Source organism: Leptopilina heterotoma, unplaced genomic scaffold (genome assembly GCF_015476425.1).
Source record: "Leptopilina heterotoma isolate Lh14 unplaced genomic scaffold, ASM1547642v1 Lhet_10, whole genome shotgun sequence".
Classification (NCBI taxonomy): domain Eukaryota; kingdom Metazoa; phylum Arthropoda; class Insecta; order Hymenoptera; family Figitidae; genus Leptopilina; species Leptopilina heterotoma.
In genome coordinates, this window is record NW_025110813.1 from 623,632 (window position 1) to 637,363 (window position 13,732).

The 13,732-nt window shown below is 23.1% G+C and overlaps 1 protein-coding gene across 2 annotated transcripts in view; it reads left to right on the forward strand.

Annotated features, from left to right (window-relative positions):
* The window catches only part of LOC122498682 (acetylcholinesterase-like), a 149,102-nt gene that overhangs the window by 55,907 nt on the left and 79,463 nt on the right, over positions 1-13,732 (forward strand). For both annotated transcript variants that reach the window (XM_043606546.1, XM_043606538.1), the window contains one exon: positions 6,485-6,622. The gene's annotated coding sequence lies outside the window, so the exon portion shown is untranslated. The remainder of the gene's footprint in view (positions 1-6,484; positions 6,623-13,732) is intronic.

Sequence of the window (13,732 nt, forward strand, 5' to 3'; positions counted from 1 at the left end):
ATATAATTTGGAGAATTTTAGAGAAATTATAAATGAATGCAGAAATTCAATTATTTTCAAAAGTAATAAAATTCTTCTCAGGAATTCAATTATGTTCAAAAATTTTTCAAAATTCTAGTCAAAATTTCAAATATCTTTAAAAATAATTAAATTCTTCTGTGAAATTCAATTATTTTCAGAAATTTTAATAAAATTCTTGGCAAAATTTCAATTATTTTCAAAACTTTTCCTCAATTCAATGATTTTTAATATCTACTATTTTAATAAAAAATTCCAAAAGAATTCAATTATTTAAAAAAAATTTAATTAAATTCTACGCAAACCTTTAATTCTTTTCAAGAAATAATAAAAATTTCAAAGGAATTCAATTATTTACAAATTAAATAATAAAATTTTTACAGGGATTCAATTATTTTCGTAAATAATAACATTCTTTTTAAGAATTCAATTATTTTCATAAAAAAAAAAATAAAACTCATTGCAGAATTTCAATTCTTTTTAACACAATTTTAATCGAATTCCTGGACAAATGTAATTATTCTTAAAAATTTTATTAAAATTCGTCAAAAGAATTCAATTATTTAAAAATTTATTTATAAAATTCTTTATGAGAATTCAATTTTAAGAAACAATTTAATAAATTGTTTATTTTGTATTTAAAGAATTGAATTCTGTAGTAGAATTTTCAAATAAAAATTTTTTTAAAAATGGATTTCAGTTATAATTTTAGAATATAATTATATAATAAAAGCATTAGAGCGTGAATTTTGAGAAATAATGTCATTTTGGATAGGTTTCAAATTAAAATTTTTGAAAATCTAAATATTTCATATTTTTAACTAACAATTCTGTGGAATTAATTTTTTTGAGAAAGTTTAATTGAGAATTTTTTTTTTTTTTTAAATTATTTGAAGTTACTTTCTAATATATATTTAATTGAAGAATTTACGAATAATTAAAATTTTGTAAAATTTAATTAAAAACAAAAGAATTTTTTAAAATTCTCATAGAAACTTTTCAAAAATTATTAAAAATAATGCAGTTATAGAAGAATTTTAGTTAAAAATTCTAGAAAAAGTTTAATGTTGGAAAAGTTACAAATTATTGCAGAAATTCAATTATTTTCAAGAGTAAGAATATTCTTCGCATAAATTAATGATTGAACAAAAATAATAAAAATTTTTACTGGGATTTAATTATTTTCATAAATAATAAAACTCATTGCAGAATTTCAATTATTTTTAATACCATTTTTTATCGAATTTCTCGAAAAATGTAATTATTCTTAAAAATTTTATTAAAACTCGTCGAAAGAATTCAATTATTTAAAAATTTGTTGATAAAATTCTTTATGGGAATTTGAATTTTAAGACAGATTCAATTATTAAATAAATTATTTATTTTTGTATTTAAATAATTGAATTCTAGTAGAATTCGCTAATAAAAATTGATTTAAAAATGAATTTCAGTTCAAATTTTAGATAATAATTGAATATTAGAAACAATATAGCGTAAATTTTTAGAAATAATTGAATTTTGAAATTAATTTTTTTTTGAAAAAGTTTAATTGAATTTTTTTAATATTATTTTAAATTTTTATTTTCTAACATATATTTAATTGAAGAATTTACGAATAATTAAAAAATTTTGTAAAATTGAATATTGTAAACAAATACATTTGAAAATTGTCAAAGAACTTTTTTGAGAATTATTAAAAATAATCGATTTAATGACGAATTTTAGTTGAAAATTCTTAATATTTAATAACTGAATTGATAAATAATGCTTTTATCACTGGGTCATCTTTAATTATTATAAAACATGAAGAAATTGACCACTCCGAGTGTTCGACTCGGAGTTATCGATATCTTCATGTTTTATAGAATTATGAAAAATTTAATTTATAGTTTTAAATAAAATGTTCTCTTATTTGACTCGGACTGGTTATATTTTTGTCAGTAATTGATCCGTAAAGTCTGTATTTTTAAATACTTTCACTGGTTCGAGCCTTGCCTGTGAAAAAAATATGATTTTGAATAATTTCTTAAGGATCATCAGTCAGAGACATTATGAGCAAATATCTGCGACAGATTTCTTTATCAATCAGTTGACAGAAAGTGATTTACAAAACTCGCTAAAGTTAATTTAAAAATTGTTAAAGATTAGTGCAATCAGGCTAAACTATCTGCAAATTCGTAAAAAGCTAATACCGTCATCTGCACTTGGAAATAGTGATCCTAAATATTACAAAAACAAGTATTTTATGAAAAAGAAATTTCATTTTCCGATTCGAAAAAGTATTCTGTAGATGATCTTGGATAAGAAGCTGAATTGGGAGAAATATCTCGATTATTAGTGATGGCAGATTCTTTACTGCTCATGGATTTGCAGAGGGGTGATAGGATCTGCTAAAATCGCCCTAGCATGGTTGCAAGTGGCAATAACAGATGATTCTGAGTACACTAGATTTCTGCACCTGGCACTCTTGTTTAGTCGATTAGGACTCGACTCATTACGGTGATAGGAGAATTAGATCAAGTCCAATGGTTTTTAGATTAATTACGGTCGAAATAGGAGAGCTGTAGGTCTGTCTTGCTTTGCGGCTTCATTCCTGGCAGAATCCTCCAATGAGATGTGTGGAGATTCGGGATATTTGACAGTTTACGAAAAATAGAGAAATTCAATAGCGGATTTCGATGCAGATGATTTATTTCAATATTTTACTATGTTAAATTTTGTTATTAACAAATTTTTTATATTACAAGTTAAACTAAACTAACTAACTAAACTTTATTACAAGTTACACTAAACATCTAGATGTGAAATATTTGAATTTTATACATCTGGAGAAGAACTTGTGTTTAGATAAACAACCTCAATTATTTTGCGAAAGATTTTCCGAAAACCAAAGAAAATCTTAGTCTACTCAACTACTATTAGCATAAAATAGCCAACTAATTATCAAACCAGTGTAGAATTTTTGAAATAGATGATGTAACTTCAGTTTTTATTTTAAGTCCAGCTTTGGTCCAGTATTTGTTAAATTTGAGTAGATTACCAACAAACCTAAAAATGTAAAAATACTAGAGGAAATATTAGCTTTCGGTGTTCTTACTTTCTACTTTCTACCAGAATAAAATTTTGCATCTGGATCATAACACAGGCTGACTAAAATTTCAATTTTCAATGAATTTAATTAGAAATTTTAAACAACTTGGCTTTTTGAAACATTTTAATAATTTAAATTCTTCTGAAGCTAGTTAAATTTTTTAGTAAATATTTAATTAATTATTAAAAATAATGGATTTATAGAAGAATTTTAGTTAAAAAGACTGAAAAATTGAATGTTGGAGAAGTTACAAATAATTGCAGAAATTCAAATTATTAATAAAATTTTTCTTCGAAATTCAATTATTTTCAAAAATTGTAATAACATATTCTACACAAACATTCAATTATTTTCATAAATAATAAAAATTTCACTGGAATTCAAATAGTTACAAATTTCTTTATAATAATAAATAATAAAATAAATAAATAATAAAATTGTAAATTTCTTCGTAATAATTCAATTATTTTCATAAATAATAAATTTTTTACAGAAATTCAATTATTTTCATAAATAATAAAATTTTTTACAGAGCTTCAATTATTTTCATAAATAATAAAATTTTTTACAGAGCTTCAATTATTTTCATAAATAATAAATTTTTTACAGAAATTCAATTATTTTCATAAATAATAAAATTTTTTACAGAGCTTCAATTATTTTCATAAATAATAAAACTCATTGCACAATTTAAATTATTTCTAATGCAATTTTAATCAGATTCCTCGAAAAATGTAAATATTCTTAAAATTTTTATTAAAGTTCTTCGAAAGGATTCAATTATTTAAAAAATTGTTGATAAAATTATTTATGGGAATTAAATTTTGAGAAACATTCAATTATTCAATAAATTATTTATTTTTATATTTATAAATAATTGAATTCTCGTAGAATTTTCTGATAAAAATTGATTTAAAAATTAATTTAAGTTAAAATTTTACTTTATAATTGAATATTAAAAGAATTATAGCGAGAATTTTCAGAAATAATTGAATTTTGAAAAAGTTTCAAATTAAAATCTTTGAAAATTTGAATTTCTTATACTTTTTACTGGCAATTCTTTAATTTTTTTGATAAAGGTTAATTCATTTTTTTTTTAATTATTTGAAGTTTTTATTTTCTAATATATATATATTTAATTGAAGAATTTCTGAATAATCAAAATTTCGTAAAATTGTATTCTTAAAGTTTGTTAAATTTCAAAAAAATTTGAATTTGAAATTTTTGAAAATCTTAATTCCTATGGAAAAATAATATTGATTAAATATTAATTTAAAAAAGAAGTTATTAATGTTTTTGAATAATTTTACAATTGTAGAAATTTGTAAATAAATGTAATAAAACATTTTTTCGAGTATTTAATAATTTTTAAAGTGAATCATACACGGAGAGTGAATATATATTTAATTTTGTATACGTATTTTACAAATTTGGTAAAAAGTGCGACAAAGAGAAATTTTCATATAAAAAATACTAAAGTTTAAAAAAACTGATGTGAAATTTACTATAATTATATCAAATATCAAGAATATTAATAAAATTTTAATATAACTTTACTAAATTCCACATAAGTTTTTTTAAAGTTTGCTATTTTTTATATCAAAATTTTGCTTTGTCGCACTTTTTCCCTAATTTGTAAAATACTTTTACAAAATTTAATATATATATTTTCTCTCCGTGTAGGGTCAGGGAAAAATTCAAAATTTTGTCCGGACATATCAGGGAAAAACAAAATTAAAATTTTTGTGGCAACCCTGCAAGAACCAGACTATACTGTTTTGAAGGTTTTTGAAAGTTTAAAAAAATCTTTATTTGGTTCTGAAATTTCGCCTTTTGGAGTTTTAGAAGTTAGTGATATATTATGTAAATATGTAATACTGAGTACAATCAAATAGAGCTTCAAAAATAAAGAATAAAATAACAAACTCGTAATATTTGAGTGGTATTTTAGATTTTCTTTGTCGACGATCACGTATTTGAAGTCTGAATTGCAAAAATCAAAATGGCGGATTCAACATGGCGGACGAATTTCCAAAAACTCAACGGATTCGTTTAAAAATCATTACTCGGGAGTTTTGGGGATCGCTGATTACTAATCTGATAATATATTTTTAAAGTTCAAAATGGCGGATGTAGTATGTCTACTAAAATGTTTAAAAATTGTCCAGAATAGCTTAAAACTCAGTGTCAAATGCTCGAAACATAATTTTATTTTATTTTCAAGTTCTTAACTGAACCAGATAAAGGTTTTTTCAAATCTCAAAAGGTTTTTTTTTAAAGTAGAAGAACGGTATACTTTCAGAAGACGCTACGAACTTTCAGAAAAAAAATTTTTCTTGGTGTTAAATGACAAAAAATTGTCAAAAATAATGTGTTTTAACACTTTTAGAGGTTAAAATATCTGAAAAACTGAACTGGAAAATTTTGAGGTCAGATTCGAATTGAAGCAAACTCACAGTGTAGAAAGTACTTAACTTCTGGAGGAAGATGGTTCTCTAGATAGGCTATACCTATTTTACAATCTAACCGAAGTTTGCCTCTCGAGCAAAAATTCAAGAATCCCCCTTCACCCCCGCCCCGCCTCCTCAATTACTCTCGCAATAAATATTTGTCTTAATTTAGCATTTTCCCTTACCATTTCTCAGAAACGTGACAAGTTAAAATGAATTTTGAAAGTGGAACATGCGCTTATTAGAAATTCTTGGATTATTTGAAAATTTGTATTCGCCCGTATTATTCAAGGAAGACGGGGGAGGATTTAGAAAGTAAAGGGTTTGATGCGGTGAGAGGGTGTAATTTTCTAAGATTAACGAGAAGACAAAGCTGGCAAGTGGAATGCACTTCGTTTTGTGATAAAAAGCAGAAAGGCGAAAAATATTTAATTTCATTAAAAAACGTGCGCTCCTTCTTTTTTTTCTTGAAAATAATTTATTTTGTTCCATTTTTCATTAACGGCGCTCATATATTTATTTTTTTAAAGTCCGTCTAATTTTAGAGTAAAGAAAATAATAGTAAAATAATAGAAAATGTAGGTACTGCTTTTTAATTAAATTATTTTAAGAATTGTAATTATTATTTTTAATTTTAGCCGAGACCGTTACGAAAGTTTAGTTTCGTTTTAGTTTCTAAGTTGACATAATAAATTAAATTAACAAACTGAGTTTAGTTTCGTGTCGACTCGAAACTAAACTTTAAGTTTTTTGGACTTAAGTTTCGAGTCGACAGGAAACTAAATAAAACGTAAATTTTAATTTACATAGTTTCGTTTCAGAAACGGTGCCTGAATTTTAGGAATTAGTTTCGAAAATTTTAAGAATTAGTTCATTATTTCATTTCTGCAAAAAATAATGAAGTTTTTGTGTTTCTTTGTTTCAGGCGAACGATGAATCGCAAATCGGGAATGTAGAACCTAGCAGGATCGAAGGAAGGTCCTTTCCTCCACCTTCTTCATCACTTCATTGTCACCTCATCCTTGACCACCAACCTCACATCCATTGCTTCGACTTGGAAACTGTAAGTAATTTATTTTTTTTTCATCTAAACATCGAAAAAAGTGTTTTTTTAATTTTTGAACCATTTTTAACTCAGGCTTCACATCGCCTCCCCTATTTTTCTTCTATTTTAAAAATATTACCCTTTTCTCTATAAATAATTCCCCTTTTTTTCCTTTTATCTTTTTTGTACTTATTTTCCCTATTTTATGTTTCAACTAAAATTTAGTGGAGCTGATTTATTGGAAAAATTACGAAGATTCTTTATCTTTCTACAAAAAATATGCTTTTGAATAAAAATTAATTAGTTCTTATGTTAATAAACGAAATTCAACTATAAAATTTGAAAGTATAACTAAAATATTTCGATTTATTTTCTAAACGTTAGAAACAAAATTTTTTGTTCGAATATTTAATTTGGATAGTTTTGAAAAAGGGTTTTTTTCAATTCAAATAAATTTCGTCTTCAATTTAAAAAATGATTTTAAAAAAACGATTTCTTTCTTTCAAACAAATCTTTTTTTTTTTGGTGCATATAGTTTGACTTATTCTTTCGGTTTTGGTAAATATTCCAGAATGAAAATAAATATAAACTTATTTTTTTTTTAAACAAAAATCAAGTATACTACTAGGATCACTTTTCTAAAATACGAAATATTAGAGCAAGAGGAAAAATTATATTTATTCAAAAAGTTTTTCTCGCAATGCTGCTGAAGAATAATAATTGTAAATATACACAGGAAGAAAATATTTGTTTTTCAATTATAAGGGACCGAAAAATAAATATTTTCTGAGAATATGTAAACTTCCTCTCGAGTGAGTTTTGCTTGCGCAAACTTTAGATGTTGGCCAAAGGAGAAAAATTTTGAATTTATCCATCGCGTGTGAAATCGAATAGAATAAAATTAAAAAAAAGAAGAGAATCAAGAAACTCTTTTTTTCTTTAAATTTTAAAAATTTGAAGTTTAAATTTAACATTTACTTATTTTCATTGTTTTTGATTTTTAGTTTCTTTCCTTCATTTTCTAAGGAATAATATTAAAGGGAAGTTAATAACTGTCAAAGTGTTAGTAATTGCATTTTCTATTTTTGGTATCGCGAAGAAATTTCTCTCATCAGTCAATTTTGTTTCTGCGGAGGTATATTATACATATATATATATATATATATGTACGTTCGTATATAACTCTCGCAGACAATATGAATGGCTCGTCGTGCAAAACTCAACCGGCTAGAATTCAGTTATCTAATTGTATTATTAGCTTTACTTAGCGTATCTATATTAGACCACGAACGCGATTCAAATGGAACAGTAAATTTGTATTTCATACTTGCATTTGACAATATACTATATTTAACGTACGTCAATATATATATATATATATATATATATATATATATATATATATATTCCTCTTATCGATAAATTAGAAAAATTATTATTCCCTCAAAGTATTTTGAATGCATTTAATAGCACTTGATTGATAATGAAATTATTTTAAAATGATGCATAAGATTTAGAATATTGAACAATATTAGTGGAAACAATAATAATTTAATTTCCTTACTTCACTCAAAAAATGATTCATTTGATTCAAAGAAATTTTGTTTAAATTAAAATTAAAATATCTTTGCTATACAGTTGAACATATTTAAGTTTAATTGAAACATTTTTTTTGGTTCATTTAAAAAAATAATTTATTTAATACAAAACATAAGTTATATGGTTGATTTTAAATTATTTATAATCAACTTTTAAGTTTGAATCAAACTTGAAATTTTTAAACGTATATTTTCTGTTTAAACCAAAACAGAAATTATGTTTGAATTAAATATAATTGTTAAAACAAATAATATTTTTGAATTAAAGCAGTAGATATTTTTTCTATATTGGGATTAAGCTTATAAACTAATTTTACTTAAACAAAATTACTTAAATTTTTGTTTCTCAGTGCAGCACTTGGGCAGCTGGTCAATATTTATAATTTTAAATCTATTTCTAATTTAGTTTCACTTACTTTTCAGTAGTACAACTTTGTATTTCGTCAGACATTACGTGAATAAATAGAAAAATTCTTTACAAAAATTCAATTATTTTTAAGAATTTTAAAAAAATTCTTTACAAAATTCCATTATTTTCATAAATAACAATATTCATCGCAAGAATTTAATTATTTTCAAAACTAATAAAATTATTCGAAGAAATTTAATTATTTTAAAGTTTTAACAATTTGAACGAATATCTCGTCAAGAGTTTAATTATCTTTATAAATAGCATTTAAATAAAATTCTTTGCAAAATTTCAATTATTTTCAAAAGTTTTTCGCAATTCAATGATTTTCAATATTTACTATTTTCATAAAATTTATCAAATAATTTAATTATTAAAAAAAAATTTTGTTACAATTATACGTAAACATTAAATTATTTTCATAAATGATAAAATTTCATAAAGGAATTCAATTATTTTCATCGAAAAATTTCCAATATTTTTTATACAATTTTAAATTAATTTAAGATTTAAATAAATTCAAATTTAATAAACATTCCATTATTCAATAAAATAATAAAATTCGTTGCAATAATTCAATTATTTTCATAAATAACTTTTCATCCCTCACTGCAAATTAATTATTTTCAACGATTTTTAAGTAATTCTGCAAAAGAATTCAATTATCTTAATAAACAACAAAGTTTTCCACATGAAATCAATTATTTTAAGGAATTTTTAATTCTTTTGAAAACTAATAAAATACTTTCCGAAAATTAAAATATTTTCAAAATTTTTAAAAAATTCCTGTTAAGAATTAAATTAGCTTTTTTATAAATAAATAGCGAAAATCTTTTCAAGAATTAAATTATTGTCAGAAATTTTAATAATATTCTTGGCAAAATTTCAATTATTTAAACGAAATTTAATCAAAATTCTTCGCATAAATTTAATTATTTTCATATATTATTATTTAAATTCTTCTCAGGGATTCAATTGTTTTAAAAAATTTTAATAAAATTCAAAAAGTTTTCAATTATTTTCAAAAATTGTTATAAAATTCTTTAATATGATAAATTTCAGTAAAATTTCAATTAAATTCCTTAAAAGAAATTAATTATTTTTAAAAGTTGTTAATGAAATTTTTTGTAAAAATTAAATTCTAAAAAACATTTAATTATTGAATAAATTATTTATTTTTGTATTTAAATAATTGAATTCTCGTAGAATTTTCTAATAAAAATTGATTTAAAAATGAATAATTTCAGTTAAAGTTTTAGATAATAATTGAATATTAAGAGCATTAGGGGGGAATATTTAGAAATAATTGAATTTTGAAAAGGTTTCGAATTCAAATCTTTGAAAATCAGAATTTGAAGTTGTTGATGTTTTTGAATAACTTTACAATTAAAGAAATTCGTAAATAAATTTATTGGACCTGTTTTCAGCATCTAATCATTTTTAGAGTGAATCAGAATATTCTTTTCTGGTCAGGGAAAAAGTTAAAATTTTGTCTGAAAATCAGGGAAAAATAAATATTATTATAAAATATAATTTATAATAAATTGTAAAACGCATGTTTATTAATTTGAATTATTGACTAACTTTTTGATTTTGAATTAGTAAATTTTACTAATAAATTAGCAGAAATGACAAATTATTTATTAGTCAAATTTACTAATTCAAAAGCAGAAGGTTAGTCACTAATTTAAATTAGTATAAACAGCTGCTTAGGAAATTTATTAATTGTTTTTCTTGGTCTTTCTATATTTATTAAGTACGTATAATTTTCAGTAGTACTCATCCGTATTTAGTCAGATATACTAAAAGTTAACAAATATTTTGAAAAATGGAAATATTTCAAGTACAATATAAATCAACACTCAATATTATTTTGAAATGTTTTCTTTGGGAGGTTAAGTTTTATTAGGACATAATTTTAAGTAGTATAGGTCCGTCTTGAATCAGACACTTAAAAAATAACTAAATACACTTTTTCCAAAGTTCTAGAATTTTAAGTAGTATAAGACAAGGATTTATCAGAATATTTTTACTTTTCGTTAGTTATAATTTATTTTCAAAAAATAAATCAGTAGTGTAACTATGTATTTAGTTAGGCATAATAGAAATTACTAAATATTTTGAGAAATTGGAATATTTCAAGTATTAATGCATCATTTATTATTTTATTTAGTCCAGTTGAAGTCTTTTACTTCTAGAGACTTTAATTTTATTATTTGTTGCTTGCCCTTTTTTTCTTCGATTTTATGTAAGTTCTAGTGTATAAGGTTACAGAATAATTTTTTAATTAATCAATTTAGTTATAGTACAAAAGTTTGTAGCAGAAAAGATAATTAAAAATAGTTATCTTCTAAAAATTACTGTATTTTTTTATTGTTCATCTGGAATTTGCTCATTTCTGTCAACTTTTACTATTTTCAAAATGAATTTTGCTACGCTCGACCTAATTTTAACGAAAATGTACTTCGATCGTATAGCAACTTTCACTCCAAAAATAGTAAAAACTTAAAAATTGCCAAAAATGAGCACAAGTTTTTGTCAGTGTGAGTTTTACTTTGAAAATAGTAAAAGTTTATTCATTTTCTTCGTGTAGAATATTTTAATTAAAATTCATGAAAGTCTGAATATACCCAACGAATCTGAAAATAGAATAAATATAATTTTGAAGTAATTTGAGAAAACATAAAAAAGTTCTGATTTAAAAATATAAAATATATGTTCGAACAACAGAATTTCGGGTAATCGAGATTCTACTGTATAATTAATTATATTTAATAAATATTAATTAACAAATTATTAATTAGCTAAATACCGACAAGAAGAAATTAATTACAACCACGTAATATAATCCCGAAAACTGAAATGTGCTTTCAAAAAAAAAAAAAAAAAATCTCTGCTTGTTACTACAACTCTGTTTTGTTAGAGCTTTAGGTTCATGAAACAAATGAACGTTAATTACTATTCAAGAGGAGCATTCATTATGATTCGGGTGATAAAGCTGTATATATGGGAATTGTGGAAATAACTATAGAAAAGAGCATATTGAATAAGCGTGCACAACAGTAGAAATATTTGAAATGTGGTGGCGCGTATTCAAGACCCTTGGATTCAATTAGAACCGGGGGGGGGGGGGGAGAGAAAGAGAGAGAGAGGGGGGACTTTGACAAGGACTTGTACAGTGGTTTTTTTTGTCGTTTTTCTCTTTTTATTCTCTTTTTCTCTCTCTCTCTCTCTCTCTCTCCTCCGTATATATATTTGAAACGAAAGGACGAGAAATAAAAAGAAAGGGGGAGAAGTAGTCTCTACGGAGACGAGGGTTATCCTTGCGCCAGCTGATCAATACAGCCATACCTTTTGCTTTTATTTATACTCTTTAAGATCCTGTCCAAAGGCAATCGTTACCGAAAAAAATTTCTCTCCCTCAAATTCCTTTTCTCTCCTCGCTAAATTCAATACGAGCATCGTTCCCAAGTAAACATTCACGCCACACCTAATTTTCAGAAGGAAAAAAAATTCTATTCTTGCAAATATTTAGTTTCATTTGACAAAATATGATTTTAATTGGTTTTATGAGTTAAGCTATAAATTATGGAATTATTACGAAGAAGAAAAGAAATTAATAATTTTTATTATTTTCTTTAAATTATTACTACGATCAAAGAAAACTTATGGATTTTCTCAACTAATTTATATTATTATATAAAAAAAAATTGACAAGCAATTTTGTCCTAGGGACTGTTGAATTTTAACTGAAAATTAAAAAAACAATAAGTCAGTTTGGTTGATGTAAGATATTAATTTAAAAAATATTTTGACCCTTTTTGAACTTTTATTTTACTTAAAAATTGTTAGATTTTGAAATCCATGCGTAGTTTTGTAGAATATATTTGTTTTTGAATCCACAAAAATTTCACAAATAATAAAATTGTTTCTTCTAATTTTTAAAGCATTTTTTTTTTTTTTTGCTTTTAGGATGAAAATGCTAAAAAATACCATTATTATTCAATTTTTTTATTTAAAAATCCCTTTGTTTATTTTTTTCTAAATAATTTTAGACCATCATTTTTATACCTATTTAAAAAATATAAAATTATGGTCTGAAATTTTTTAGAAAAAGAATCAAAGGAATTAAAAATTTTTTAGCATTTTCAGCTTGAAAACAAAAATTTTTATTAAAAAATTAGGAAAAACAATGTTTTTATTTGGCAATTTTTTTGTGGATTCAAAAACTTATATTATCCAAAATTACGTATGGATTTCAAAGTTTACGAATTTTTAAGTAAAATAAAAATTCAACAAGTGTGAAAATTTTTCTGAACAATTTTATTTTATCGCCATTGAGTTTCTAACAAAAAAATAACTTAAAAATAATTTTGTGAAATATTTAATTATTTTCATGATTATAGTTAAAAAATATCGATATACCCAACCCTTACTTTTCACCTTTTTCACTAATTTCTAAAAATTTCTCAAATATTTTGAATCAAAAATTTAATTTCTAAAAATTTTTGATTAATTAATATTTTAATAAATATCTTAATTTTAATTTCATCGATTAAAGTCTTAGTTGATTTTGAATTTAATTCGTAAAAGCTTTTAATTTTTGGAATTCCAATTCACTCTCTAAATCTGAATATGTGAAATTTCACTTATTGTACGTTATAAGTCGTCCTCTCGATCAATAAGTGCATATACACTTATAAATAAGTGAATTTTTCACTTATTCTGAGTGAAATTTCACTTATTATAAGTGTATATGCACTTATTGATCGAGAAGACGACTTATAACGTACAAATATGTGAATTTTCACATATTCAGATTTAGAGAGCATCGTATTTTTAGTTAAGATCAAATTCGGTGGATCTGAATTGCAATTCATCCAATTTTTAAACAATATAAATTTAAAATTTCAATCTTAATAAATCTCAAATTCAATATTTTTGAACTTCAATTTATGTATTTTTTTCATTTAGAATTAACATTTTACTTTTTTTTATTTACATTTAAACATTACAACAGGACGTGAAAAACTATTTTTCTTTATTTTCTAAAATATATATTGCAACTATTATTTTGTTTTTGTGAACTTTAAATATTTTGAAAAGTTATTGACTTTAATA